Raw genomic sequence first — 15,873 nt, 5'->3', positions numbered from 1 at the left:
TCTCCTGTCCTGACTTGTTTTTAACTTCCTGTTTTTTTGTCATCCCGCCTGTTTGATTCTCGGATTCCTTTTGTGCATAAAACTGCCACATGATTTGTTGCGAGAAATGGATTCCTGGAAACTCATTTGTCATCAGTCAAGAATTATAAAAATCAAGTAATTATGTCTTAACTTGATGATTCTGCAGTGCATTATTTAATCCACGACCAATGTTCAGTGATGCAGGAAGTCTTGAGCCCTTTATAATGGGGTATCAAGGTGCAACATAAGGATGTGAAGCATATGTGTAGGAGCGTTCCCCCCAACCTTGACATCTAGATAGTGTAGGAATAAATAACTAATTGAATGCACTTATTGAATGTAGCCTGGGGCTTTGCGGAATTATCCTCAATCAGCACTCTGTCCGCCAACGCTTTGATATAATTGGTGTTTCAAAGCTGTTTTCACTGGGTCTACAACTTGTAGGAGCATCCTTGGCAGAATGCTCTCCTACTTAACACACAAACAAACACACACACACACACACACACACACACACACACACACACACACACACACACACACACACACACACACACACACACACACACATACACACTTCAGCTCTGTGCAAGTGCTACAAAAAACCAAATTCATTTTTGTCTAATCAGCGAGTGCTGAACACCGTTTACCATCCTCTCAGATCATTGGCTACATTATGCCACACACAATGTGTCTTGTTGTTGCTGAAGCAGCAGGATACTGTGCGTCTGTCCGGGAGGCATGGCTCTGTGGATTCAGACTAGATTGTATGCTGAGTACGCTGTCACAGTAATTGGCCAAGTGACTCCTGAGACAGAATAACAAATAAATAAATACAGACACAGCAATAAATACAGCGAATCCAATACATGCTCACAAGGACAGAGACAGATGACAGCAACGACTCTGTATGGACACCACCGCCTCATATCATTTCTAATACATGCTTAGAATAAAAGATACATATTGTTCATTACATTTTCATGTACTGCCATATGTAAGCCATGAAACTACACATTTTTCTGTTGCCTTTCCAATTACGTTTTTGTAGTGGGATAGTTATTTATAGGATTGGATACCAAATTTGGTACTTTTAACGGTTACAACTGATCTGTACCACAGAGTCACATTAAATCATTCAGTGCCAAATGTGGGTACTGAAGAGCCAATCTGGGTAAACTAATGTTTACTAATGTCCTGCAGGTCACCCTTGAAAAATAGATCTTTTGATCCCAAGGGGCTTTCACCTGGTTAAATAAAGGCTACAAACAAAAGAGTTTGAGTCACAGCTGTGGAGCTGCCTTGTGAGTGCAGTGTAGATGGAGAGAGTCAGCCCCCCACCCTCCTGAAAGTTAGATTTGTTAAATGTTTATTACTGACCTATGTTAATAAGAACATGTTTTGAATGAATAATAATGTTAACATTACGAAAGTAGGATTCAGTTTTACAAATTACATTACACCATTTAGATTTTGCCTAAATGAACTATTTTCCATTCTTAACGTGCAACAGCTATATACTGCAGTCACACTGTAAATGTAATAATATTACAAATAAATACATTTTACTGTACCTACTAAATACTTGGCAAGGATAGTTGCAAATGTATTATCTTTTCAATTTACACACGGCATCTATTGCACGTCTGTCCGTCCTGGGAGAGGGATCCCTCCTCTGTTGCTCTCACTGAGGTTTCTCCCATGTTCCCTTTAAACTGTGGGTTTTCTCTGGAAGTGTTTCCTTGTACGATGTGAGGGTCTAAGGACAGAGGGTGTCGTATTGTCATACTGATATTCTGTACACACTGTGAAGACCACTGAGACAAATGTAACATTTGTGATATTGGGCTATATAAATAAACATTGATTGATTGATTAAATTGGAACAGTCTGCAAACATGTTTAAAACTGAGCACTTTGGTTCCCCTGCATCATTTTAAAACGCAGATGGGTAACATACTGTTTGATACTCATGGTACCTGTCACTGTAAATAGAGTTTGTAAACTCTACCCCGTACATTATGTTGTATGTCATCCTTATGTTGTTCTGTTGTTTTTATGTTACATGTGTAACTAATGTCCTACAGGTCACCCTTGAAAAAGAGATCTTTTGATCTCAAGGGGCTTCACCTGGTTAAATAAAGGCTACAAACAAACAAACACTACTTTTGAGTTACTTTCACCAAAATAACCGCAAAGGAATGGCTCGGTAATTTAAATGCTAAAATGTACTTTAGTGCAGTGCAGCTCATTATACATCCAGTGAAGGGCAATGTGGTATAGCATAACAACTGTGTTGGCCCTTAAGGCTACTGACAACTTGTATTACACGGCTTAGTTGAATACTCGATTCTGATTGTAAATTCTTAACATGTGACACGTTGTTAATACAGTAGTACAGACCACTGTCAAGGACTATAATTAAGGTTGCTAAGGAGGATCAAGAAAGAGAAAGGAAAAGAGGTTATAAGACGGAGCGCTGGACGTCAGATAAATCACCAGAAGAAAGTAAACAATAACAGGACACGGAATGGGCTCTGTAGTTTGTTTAGTATGGCTGTGTACAGGCCCGATTCCAGAACAAAATGACTCAGGGTGCCTCTGAGATTACAGGGGGCGCAGCAGTAGTAGGTTTACATGAGCAATAGTGGCCGGCAACAGCAATGAAAAATAGCATTGATGGTCCCCAATGAACAGATTATGGCCTTTGTTATGTTTTGAAACCAAGCAAGTGAGAACATTTCAAGTGAGTTAAAAGTGCAATCCTGAAATATTTCATATAGTCCAAAGTGGACTGTGGCAAAGAAAAGCCCCAAAGCTTAAAAACTGTGCTGATAAAACAAATGAGAACATATTGTAAATCAAGGCAAATATGATTTGAACCAGCTCATGGTTTGAAATGGCAAACATTGAAAAGCTAAAGTATTATTAAAACCATGTACTACATCATCACCTTGGTCCCATCATATACTCTGGGAAGAGAACATTTACTGTGCTTGAAAACTGGTATCACATCCAGTGGCATTTCTATATGTACAAAAGTGGTGGGACACAAAAAACTCAGATGTCTTAATATAAGCTTATGCAGTGAGGTTCATGGCTGGTGAGGCACTGCCACTGACTCTTCAGGTTTACAAATATTATATTTTGACCTAATCAAAATATAATATTATTTTCAAAAGCTTTTTTAGTCTGATGCTTCAATTGATTTTAAACAGACAGTTCAACAGAAGGATACCCACAAAATGTAATTTTATCATTTAAATATTGAATTGTTCTCTCTTAGTAAGATCCCATTTTCAATAAAATGGTGGTCTTACCTTGACTTGAAGATGAAGTCCATTTGCCTATCCTTCTGGACAAAAATCTCCATTACTTTTTTGTAAAAGTCCTCCTTATCTTCTTGTAGTTTCAAAAGTCTATCATAAATCTAAATGATGGATTTATGATTCGAAAATGATAAAAGTAGGGTAGACATGTGGATATTATCCGGCTGAACAAAACGTACATTTATCTAACAGCTACGTTTCCCACAGATCTTATTTTGAGCTATTTTCTCAAATCCTATGGAGAAATCTCATTGCTTTTGTGTGGAGGGAAGCCATGCACAGCTTACTTCCTGGTTTTAGGACGCGTCTCTCTCCTCCTCTTCACACACCACACTTTTCGCTGCACACATACTTACAGCCAATCAGCTCTGAATTATGTGAGATGACGTATGGTGGGGATGGCAGCTCTATGCCCCTATGGTCATTATTTTTTGCCACACACATTAAATAGGAAAATACTCTGAGCATGCGCAGTGTAGTTTTTGCAGTCACCGTTCACTTAGACAGTCAGAGGGAGGGGCAGGATCGGGTTTTGTCCCACATGGCTCTAAAAAGCTCAATAGGCACACACTGTAGACACTAATTAGAAGAACACATACTAAAACAGCAATGTACAGACGAATCAGATGATTAAACATGATCTTAAAATATATTGTTGTAATCATTATTTTAATACTTTCTGCTGACACTAGGTGGGGCTGTGCCACCTGCCCCTAATGACCAGTCGCCACTGATCACATCATCATGTGAGGTTGACTTTGTGACCTGGAGAACATTTCAGCTGCAACATTAGCTCATTGATAAGCTTGGGATATGAAGGCATCTGTGCTATTGTATGCATTATTTTTGACCCAACATTTCTACAGGCATGGCAGAATATGGCACTATTTTCACATGAATATTCTAGACATTGTCTATTTGTATACCACAAGCTGCAAAATGACTGCCTAACCCAGGGATGGGGAACCTCCGGCCGTAAATGGCCCGTGAGACCATTGGGTACGGCCCTCGAGGTAATTTATAAACACACGCAAAAAAAGAAAAAAATTAAAGAAATCTAGACCGCAAAAAAATTAAACAAGCGAGTTTCTGTTTTTCCTGACAGTGTCATTGAACACAACACGAGCCTAACGTGTCATCACATGGTATATGTCTCGTCTGGCAGGGGTGCAGTTCTGATGGAGAGCACCAGAACGTCGCTCCGGCACTTCCAAAAAGTGCAGTACCCATAAGGAGCCGCAGTTTTTGAGTGGCTGTGTCTTTAGTTGAAAGCCCGGTGGCGATCTGTTTATCTGTCATACTGACCATACAGTCAATAACTTTGTTGTTATTAGCATCTGGTTAGCTAGCTATGCTAACGAATATATAAGAAGCTTTTTCTACAACCAGTGAGGTAAAGGAACATATTTATGATCATTATAGTTATAAGAAAATAAGAGAATAAAGTAAACGGGTATAAAATACTTTGACAATAAAAAAAATGTTGTTGGTAAACAAGAATGCAGTTTGAAAGGGAAGTGATTTGTAAAATATCCATAAAGAAAAAGAAAATCTGCTTCCAGTTCTGTTTCATCTGGGTGTTGGAGATGTATCCATAGATCTCTTAATCTTGCTCTCAAAGTGCACCAGATTGATGCTTTTAACTTCAACATTTAAAAACAAATCTTCCCGGGGGAGCATGTGTAACCGATAACTTCACTTGTTTATATTTCAGTAAAATCATTGTCCATACTTTATTTGTAAAACTTGTCACTGTCACTTTATTTTTTAGATGCTTTTATTTTGAAAAGTACGTTTTATTTTGGTACTCTTGGCACCGGCACATTTCTGCAGACTCGCGCTGCTTTCCTCAGTTAGCTTCAGGCCCCACTGAGGAATGTAAGTGGAATGAGTGGAATGAGTGGTGTCATAAATGTTGTATTTTATATGTTAATAGATTGTTTAATGTTACACTTCACACAAGCCAAACCTATTTGCAGTTAATATCTATATTTTGCCGTGTGTGATTGTAGTTTATATAATGTGCAGCGCTTCAAACAGTGTTTGGGAGCTTTCTAAAGTTTAGCTATATGCTAACCTAACATGTGGGTGTTTTCTTCCACTGAAGGTGTGAAGTTAGAAAGTTGATGAAGCCATTTCCTGCTTTAATTATTATATTCTGTTTTGCACATGTGGGTATTCTTTTTGTGTTTTGTAATTGTATTGTTTGTTATGTAAGTGTAAATTATTGGTTATATTTGTGTATATTGGTTTACAAAGAAAAGCCGGTTTGCCACCATGGATAGATGTATATCTGTTAATTGTATTATTTAGAACTCTGTATACTTTCCTGAGTTAGCTTCAGGCCCCACTGAGGAGAAAGAATAAATCCTGGTTGGCAAGAAAGAAGTCGTTCTCATTTACACAACACAACGCAGAGATCACATGTGGCGTCAAACCAGACCGGTTACACATGCCCCCGGACCCCCCTAGAGGAGGTTAGGTCTCCCCCACTTAAATCATGTTCACATGGATAGGAAACTAAATACATTTGCACACATCTTGTGTCCATATATTTCTGTATTGGTGGTCATGCCATTAAGAGGTTGCTTTCAGCATGAAAGAAAGGTCAAATGAATGGGCTGTGATTTTAGTATGTCTAAGCAGAGGTCAATCATTTGTACGGCCCTCGGAGGAAGTATAAAAAATTGAAATGGCACTTGAGAGGAAAAAGGTTTCCCACTCCTGGCCTAACCCCACTGTACAGGCGGGTACTTGTTTAGATATACCTGGGCAGGCTCTGTTTTGCCGTGGTATCCTGGCACCTGCGGGCCACAGAGGGACGGCGTAGTTTTGGGCGCAGGGTTCGTACGGGTGCTTGAAATCCTTGAAAATGCTTGAAATTTGATGTGGTGTTTTCAAGGTTGGGAAAGTGCTTAAGATAAAGTGCTTGAATTTTGGGAATGGTGCTTGAAATTGAGATAAAGTGCTTGAAAATGTAAATACTTTACTTTTACAATAAATTGCTGTCTGACTGAATAGTTCGCTTTTTAGATTAAAAGAAAATAATTGCTTTGCTTTTACATAAAACAGCTCCGCTGCGGCCTTCCCGCGATATGCTCGTGACCTGCAAGTGTGTGTGTTACGTGACGTGTGACCTGGGCATTCTGATGAGAGTGATAGATGACTGTGTGCCAGGAGGTTGCAGTTTCAACGAGCATTGGCTAGCAGAAGACAAATACAAGCCATGGCTAAAACGAGGGTCAAGCCCACGAGTAGCATGAAAGGTACGCCGTAGTAGAGCATTTTAGATTATGTAAAATAATTTCACAGAATGTGTCAAAACACATATTTTCAACTCTGTCTACCCAGAAGCCCCCCCCCCCCCCCTCTCAATCAACTTCCTCTTGACTGCCTTTTTATTTTGTACTTACTTGTTTGCCTGTCCTTGTTTGTCTACCTTCCCTCATACTGTAAAGCGTCTTTGAGTTGTGAAAAGCGCTATATAAATAAAATGCATTATTATTATCATTATGGTACCTTGCTGTACATAAATTACAGTAATTACCTGTATTTTCACACTATTACTGTAGAAGTAATGCAACACAGTAGCCAGTAATTTACTGTAAATATAAAAATGTAAATAATACGATAATATATTGTAAATTTGACTAGTTAACTGGGACAATTCAATCAGCTCAATCAACAAAGAAAAACAAAGAAAATGCCCATTTTAACTTTTTATTACTCCATTGAAGTGCAAAGTACATTTCACAGTGTCTTGGACATGTTATTACGGCCCCAACCTCTACTCCGTGGTAGTGGCTCGTGCTGAGACCCGCAACATGAAAGAATACACGCAATAACCGGTACTTGGTAACGAGCATTTATTGATAATCAGCCGTTTGCTCACACAAGCGAAACAGGAAACAAAAAGAGGTCTGGAGGACTGGCCAAAAGGAACAAACAGAAGGAGGGAACCCGAGCCAGCCACACCACGGGCCGTAGGACCCATGGAGCTTCCCCCCCAACCAGAAATCAAATATAAACCCTATGGGAAACAAAATAAAGCCGCGAAAACTGAACTACCAGGTCCTCCAGGCTGAACATACACATCTGCAAACATATGGCCTACAGCTCAAAATGGCAAAGAGGTATTCTAAGGAGAGTGTCTCCTGGCATTAGGATAGGCGAAACATCCTTCTCCTCCAGCTTCTCTTTATATATACACGGCTGAGAGGAATTTGGAACACCTGGGCGGAGCCAGGGGAAGACCAGGTGCACCTGGGCAGAGGCGGAGCCAGAAAAGAAAACAAGGAGGGGAGCATGTAACACATTGTTACGGATGCTGTTTGTCTGCTCATTGATCTGCCTGTGAGTGTTTTCAGCTGTGTGTGTGTTCATGTAAATGAGCTGTGGGGTTGCGCCAACATCATTGGCTGCCCATCTCCTGGTCCGCCTCTGAAGATGGGGATTGGATTGACGGCGTCCAATCGCAGCGCACAGCCGGCGCACACCTGATGGGGAGGAGTACAAAGGCTGAGCACGGACAACACTCTGGAGGTTCTGTATTGTGTGACAGACGCCTCAACCCTCTCATTGTGACAAAGCCTTCCTCCTGTGCTTCTGTAGACTGACTAGCAGTGTGTATTCTGTAGGGTTCTGTGCGAGCACACTGGTTAGCAGTGTGTCGTGGTATTCTGTGTTTAGTGTAGGGTTTGTGTGTGTGTGTGTTGCGTAGATCCAGGTTGCTTAGCTCCTGTAGAACCGCACTTAGGATAGTTACCTTGTGAAACAGCTTAGACCCAGGTGGTTAGCACCTGTAGATCAGCATTCCTGTGTGTATAGTGCGTAGAGCCAGGTGATTAGCACCTGTAGACCCGCACCAGCTGTGTTTGCTCACAGTCCCGTTTTGTTATTGTTTGTTTCCACTTTAGAAGTGAGGTATTTTCTTTCTTTTGTGTAGTACTGGGCTACTCTCTTTTGGAGACCCTTTTGTGAACTAGTGACAGCTTGACCCGGTGTTGGGCCAAGCTGTTTGTGTGCAACGTTTTGCTCAGTTTGCCGTTACAAATAAAACCACCGGTAACCAATACCAATTACAAACTGGTCGTGTCGTTTCCCTTTCTTACCCCTAGCAAAGAGGGAACGTAACACGTTTTCTGAAGAATGTGCTGAATGGGTTTAAATGGCCATGCCTCTTTTTGGCTTTCGAGCCCGTCTCAGGGTTAATGCCAAGGAAGCACCTGAAAACAATAAGCCAAGACAACAATTTCAATTTTACATAGAATTATATGTTGCATCGTTTATTTTAAGGCACATGCAGCGGTGCCCCTTTCAATTGAAGTAAAACTTGCACCGAAGAAAGAAAGCCTAGCAAGAGCGATAAAAGCAAGAAAATCACTTATTTTGTTATGTTATCACCAGTGTTGGGACTAACGCGTTACTGTAACGCCGTTATTTTTGGCAGTAACTAGTACTCTAACGCAGTACTTGAGTAAATGTACTTAAATACTTCCTGTGTTACATGCGGAGACGGGCTGTGGGCGTGTTTGTGTTGTTTACTAACAAGACTATCATGGCGGCGGCGGAGCTCAAGTCTAGTTTCTCCACCTGGAGATATTCTCACTATTTTACTTTTGTCGAGCACAAAGAAAAGAACGTTTTAGTTAAATGTAAGTTGTGTCCTGGCGGGTTAAAGAGCCTATCTACTGCCCAAACCAGTCATTCAAATCTCTTAAAACATCTGCAGAAACAACATGCTGGGACGAAGCTAGTAGCTATAAGACCACAGAGACTCAGCCGACGCCACTCCACCTCCACCTGCACCTAAGCAACAGCGGCTGGATTTTAACCAAGGGACTGCTAGCCAGGGAAAAGTCGATACAGCCATTGCACGGTATGTTGTAGAACACATGCAGGCTATTGCTACAGTGGAGTCACCCGCTTTCAGGGAGCTAGTTAGCATGATAGCATGTCCGGGCGGCACACGGCATATGAAACGGAAAACTTTTTCCAACTACCTGGAGAAAGAATATACAAAAATGTAAAGCCAGCTAATATCGATGCTATCCAGATTGCATATAATGCATGTCAAGTTGATCAACAGATTGTATTATTCTCCAATGCAATAACAGTACTGAAATGAAGGCTAGAAGGGCATTAATATAATGGGAGCCCTTTTTTAAGTAACTAAAACGTTACTTTTCACAGTAACGCATTACTTTTTGTAATCAGTAAAGTAACTGAGTTACTTTTTAAATGAAGTAACTAGTAATGATAACTAGTTACTGGTTTTCAGTAACTAGCACAACACTGGTTATCACAGAGGATGGTCTGAATACAGTATTTTACTTTGAAATAATACAGTAACATGTTGTGAATTCCTGGTAATCATTGATCCTGTACATTCACATTAATTAACTGTGAATGTATTGATTTTACTGTGAAATTCTAAATTACAGTATTATATTGTGAACATCACAGGTAAAGACTGTAAAGTGGTAAAACAGTCATTTATTGTAAAATATTACAGCTAAATATTGTGAAATCATGGGAATATTTTACAGTGTGCAATAGGGATATGTGCAATAGGGACAGTTCTGTACCTATATGTTTCTTGTTTGTTTGTTTGCTATGTGATCTCTGTTATGTATCTACAGTGGTGACTGGTCATTAGGGGCAGGTTGCACAGCCCCACCTAGTGTCAGCAGAAAGTATTAAAAATAATGATTACAAAAAAATGAAAAAAAAAAATATTAAATATATGTTAAGATCATGTTTAATCATCTGATTCGTCTGTACATTGCTGTTTTATTCTGTGTTCTTCTAATTAGTGTCTACAGTGTGTGCCTATTGAGCTGTTTAGAGCCATGTGGGACAAAACCCGATCCTGCCCCTCCCTCTTACTGTCTAAGTCAATGGTGACTGTAAAAACTACACTGCGCATGCTCAGAGTATGTTCCTATTTAATGTGTGTGGCAAAAAAATAATGACCATAGGGGCATAGTGCTGCCATCCCCACCATACGTCATCTCACGTCATTCAGAGCTGATTGGCTGTAAGTACGTGTGCCGCGTGAAGAGGAGACGAGAGAGCTGCAGTGAGGCGTCCTAAAACCCGGAAGTAAGCTGAGCATGGCTTCCCTCGACAAAAAAGCAATGAGGTTTCTCCATAGGATTTTAGAAAATAGCTCCAAATAAGGTCTGTGGGAAACGTAGCTGTTAGATAAATGCACGTTTTGTTCAGCCGGATAATAATAATTCCTTACATTTATTATAGCGCTTTTCCAAATGCTCAAAGCGCTTTACAAATACACATTACACATATCATACATGCAATGGTCATGTACTGTGGACAATACCCACAGGAGCAAATCCGGGTCAAGTGTCTTTCCCAAGGACACAACGGCCTGACGCAGTGGCGGCAGGAGCGGGTTTCGAACTGGAGTTCCCCAGCACTCCCCTTGATCTGATGATCAGATGCACAGACAACTGCGCCACGCGTCCCATAATATCCACATGTCTACCCTACTTTTATAATTTTCGAATCATAAATCTATTGATTAGATTAGATTTATGATAGACTTTTTGAAACTACAAGAACATAAGGAGGACTTTTACAAAAAAGTAATAGAGATTTTTGTCCAGAAGGATAGGCAAATGGACTTAATCTTCAAGTCAAGGTAAGACTGCAATGTTATTGAATGGGATCTTACTAAGAGAGAACAATTCAATATTTAAATGATAAAATTACATTTTGTGGGTATCCTTCTGTTGAACTGTCTGTTTAAAATCAATTGAAGCATCAGACAAAAAAAGCTTTTGAAAATAATATTATATTTTGATTTAGGTCAAAATATAATATTTGTAAACCTGAAGAGTCAGTGCCAGTGCCTCAGCAGCTATGAATCTCACTGCAGAAGCTTATAGACATCTACGTTTTTTGTGCCCCACCACTTTTGTACATATAAAAACGCCACTGTGTATCTATACTATGACTGATTGTCCTAAATGTTTTATGTTTATTATTTCGATGCCCAAGACACATTTCTCCTAAGGGAGACAATAAAGCTCTATCCAATCTAATTGTACTTTTGTGCAAATAATAAAACAAAATCTATAACAATGTTGACTTTTAAACAGGAAGCAGCGGTTTGCTGCTCTTAAGTCCCAATGTTTTTATGATCCATTAAGAATCATCTGTTGAGCAGATTATTCTCATCTACAGCAAGGGATTTCTGAAAATGTGAAAGATTGTTGGTACCGGTGTCGCATCATAAATCTATCATTGCAATTATAGTTTTGCAACAGGACCGGAAACTAAATGAAAACGTTCCATCTGTTAAATGTGTGTGCGGGTACAGATGATCAATCAAATCCCTGAAATTAAACCAAAAGGTGTCTTAAGCTCCCTAAAGCTGAACAAGTAAATCATGATTTTATTTCGTTCATGTTAACTTCTACATGTTGAAACCGTTTATTACGAGCTTTAAGATTGAACATGGGGGGGGGGTTCTTCTGTCCTTGCCTGCTCCTTCTTAGCTCCTTTCTCTTCCTCCCTCAGGCACCATCAGCTTTGTATGTGTGCCCTACATCTGTTATTCATCCTTTGTTCATTAGCCCAAATTCCTTCATAGGCTTACCTCTTCCACTCATCTCTTAGCACTCTCCCTTCTGCAGAATAACCCCCCCCCCCTCATCCACTCACAGTGAAGCACTTCTTTCCTGCAAACACTGCTAATCTCCCTCCCTGAGTGGAGTTGCAGTGCTTCTCTAGTGATGAGTGTATCCAGAAACAGCATCAGTGTCAGCGATGGCCTTCACTCTGCGACCCCTGAAAGTCTGTATTTAAATAGACTCAGAACAGCTTCAAGGAAACAATGTCCAAAGAGAAAAGAAGAATCTGAATAAAAGAAAGACAAATGTGTCAGGACGTTTCCTCTGGTGGTTCATTCTGAAGCTAGTGGATGTTTGAGACTGTACCAATAGGATCTGAGGTCACAGGTGGTGACACGTGACTCCTGGTGGGCAGCACACAGGCAAGCGCCAACGACAATACTGTTATAAGATATGGTTTAATTTTGGCGAGGCTATCACACAGGCCTACGCTCCATACTCGTAGGTCTCCAAAAATGTTTACTGAATTTAAAAAAAAATAAGTGCTCAGCTCATAGTAAACTCTGTTGTGCTTCAAAACAACCACTCCCTAAACTAACAGCCGGAGGCTAGCTAGCATTTGGGACATTTTGACGAACATTCGGCGAGCCACATTTCAGTCCCTGCTGTAGTCGCTCGGCTCCGAACATGAGCTTCACTGCACCACTAGCCAGGCCAGTTTTCTGAATGGATCAGGCTAGGCGATCAGGCTAGGCTAAGCTGCCGATGGAGCTGCCCCATCCACACGCAAAATAACGTCATATGGACTAAATTAAAGTCGTGACCCGAAATCCGCATTATCCCCATTGCTTGGTGCAAAGTTGCCAAGCCATGATATTTGCATCATGGCATTGACTTAACACAATCGCGCCGAATGAAATCTAGCTTCATGTCTAGTGTGAGAGCACCACTTGCGCGAGGGGTCTGTGACAGTATCGGCAGATATGGAGTCAGATTTGGGTCAATATTCTAGCGCGCAAAACAAGTTACTCACGAGCGGAAGATGTGCTTTTACACGCGCATGAAATGACCATCGCGCATGTTAGGGATTAATTTTGTCTTTGCTTCTCGATATTTAACCTTTCTGCCTGTTGACGTTTATCACCAACCCTGAGTCTGTTATCTCCTGTAAGGAATGTGCTAATGCAGTCATATGCACTCATTCTCAGTTTTATGACCGGTCAACTCTCGGTCACAGAGCCTAAGAGTATCTCCAGATGATTGGGGATATCTCCAGTGTTCCCAGGTGTTTATTCGTAAGGGGTACAGCTAATATATATATATCAATTCATTTTATATAAAACAATATATTTTTGAGAGAGAGAGAGAGAGGGGGTTTAATCTGCGCGCGAGGGTCATTTCATGCGCGTGTAAAAGCACTTTCCGCTCGTGAGTAGCTTGTTTTGCGCGCTAGAATATTGACCCAAATCTGACTCCATAGCAGACCCCCCCCAACCCCTTATTGAACCTTTTTTCCCCACCTTCTCTGACTGCTTGTTTGTTTTTTTTACTTACCCTTCTTTTTAGTGATGTTGCAATGTCCGAAGATTCCAGAAATTATCTTGGGATGTACATTGTTATCACAATTGATACACAACTAAACATGTTAGTTACTAATGAACCACAAATACAGTTTCACCCTGCATTGTGTGTAGATTGAACTACTTACTTAGTCAGTGATTCAGAGTGCTTCTGTGAACTTTGCTTTCTGTGTAGTGCTGCTTTTTGGAAGACTTGCTTTTCAGGTAAGCTAAGGTTATTTTAGTCCATGGTAAAGCTCTGCAGCAGCATTTCACATCATGAAAGAGATTGCTCAATAAGCACAATACCAAAAGCGGGGGCAATTATTTTGAGATAATTTCCTAAGAATGGAGAAATAAACATTCCTAAACTCCAATCTGGCAAATCCGAACACCTCCTTCTCATCAGAGTGCAGCCGGGTGCCTCGTGCGTCTTCTACTCCTCAATTAAGTAAAAATATTTCCAGAATTCAATATAAATCCAGAGGGATTTAATGTGCCATATATCAAAGTTTCCCCATCCTGGCATGTTCTGATTGGAACAATTCTAATTTACCTTCTAAATCAAAATCTAGCCGGGTGTGAATTGGCCCCTTCCCGTCCCGCCCTCTGTTGTCTATTGTCAGATCCAGGATCAGGACTTTGATAAAGTGAAGGTCATCAGTACTGTCTGATGCTCTGTGTTACGCCGTAGCAATCAACACAATCTATTTTCCTTCACAGCTGCCGAGGAGGAGAAGATGGATTTGATGCACATAGACAGATATTGATTATACAATTTCCGAAGGACAAACACGGTATCCCAACTGTTAAACCCTTTTTATCTGTCTGGGCCCTGGTGGGAGTTTCAAACACTCCTTAAGCACAAATAGATATTATTTACAGTTATGTGATGTTCAACAGCATCTAGAGATTGTAAACTTGAGTACCAGAGAGTAAATGAGGAATTTATCTCAAATATCACATTATTTAAAACTGGGCGACACTCAGACCAAACCCCTCCTCTGTTCCCAAGAACCTAAGGAGTTCTTCCAGGTCGAGGGTTATACAGCTAGACGGCTTTAGTCGTCCACCTATGCACGACGGCGACTTGGTCTACACCAGGCCTGTTCATAAGGTAAGTATCTCTTAGACATGTCTGGCTCCTTTTTAATTATCGGTGCTGGCTGGGGCAACACAGGACTGGTGAAAGGAGGAGGGCTGTGGGTCAGTAAGCTGTATCTGACCCCCAGGGACATAATGCACTTATGTTGTCCCATTCTCCTTAGGGACCTGGGAAACATGGTGCGCAGTAAGCCCCATACAGGGCTGGAAGACTATAGGCAGGCGGGGAGAGCCTTCCCCACTACGGTCCATGCACACTCTAAACGAGGTAAGCGTGTGTGAGTGTGGGGGACATGGTGCACTTACGTTCTCCCCATCCTCCTCAGGGACTTGGGAAACGTAGTTTGCAGTGTGTAGTCACTTGCGCTGGCACCTGCAGGGTGGAGCTATGGGCTTATTCAGACCAATTAGGCTCTACCCAGCCAAGTAGGCTGCGGCCCCGACTTCTCCACGGTCACAACCGGGTGATAGGAAGTTGGGGTGCGGTGGCTGTTAACCAAAGGCCGGTCAGGGGCCGTGCGGTGGGTCGATGTTGTAGGGCGACAGGGCGTTTATCCATCGGGGCTCCACCCACTGTACCCATAGAGTCCAGTAGAGGGCGGAGCCTGTGTGAGATAGACGGGGGTTACGTATTGTAACCATAGTCCTATAAGCACAGGCGGAGCCCTCTACCTAGGGGCCCTGTCTTTCCTATGCCGCTCGCTGAAGAGGGTGTAGGATCACACCTGAACTGTTGAAACAACATCCACAATATTCATCTGGCTGCTATTTATATAAAATGATGTATCTATTTACCTAATATATCATATTTCAATGACTTGCATATAGACTCTTATTGCACTATTTTCACCTTTTTACTATTTACTATTTGCTTGCACTATATTTTTCTGTTTATCTGTGTTTTGTGTTGCACTGTTGGAGAAGCCTGTGACACAAGATTTTCATCGACATAACTACACTGTAGCTATGTTCGTTTGACAAATAAAGAACCTTGACGGATGACGGTCAGGAGGTGTAGCTGCCTTATATGCGCGCACATTCAGGTAGGCTCGTCCTGATTGGCCGGCTACGTTAATACAACTTCAGTGTGTGAACGCTCGCGTATCATTGATGAGTAGTACCGATAAAGTCCAGTAGAGGGCTCCGCCTGTGCTTATAGTACTAGGGTTACAATACGTAAACCCTGTTTCGTCTGTGTGGACGGGGCCTGAGATTCATTATAAATCTACTCGTGGCTCAGTATCAGGAACAATAGAGAACCGC

Source organism: Pseudochaenichthys georgianus, chromosome 17 (assembly GCF_902827115.2).
Source record: "Pseudochaenichthys georgianus chromosome 17, fPseGeo1.2, whole genome shotgun sequence".
Classification (NCBI taxonomy): Eukaryota; Metazoa; Chordata; class Actinopteri; order Perciformes; family Channichthyidae; genus Pseudochaenichthys; species Pseudochaenichthys georgianus.
This window is presented reverse-complemented; position numbering follows the sequence as displayed.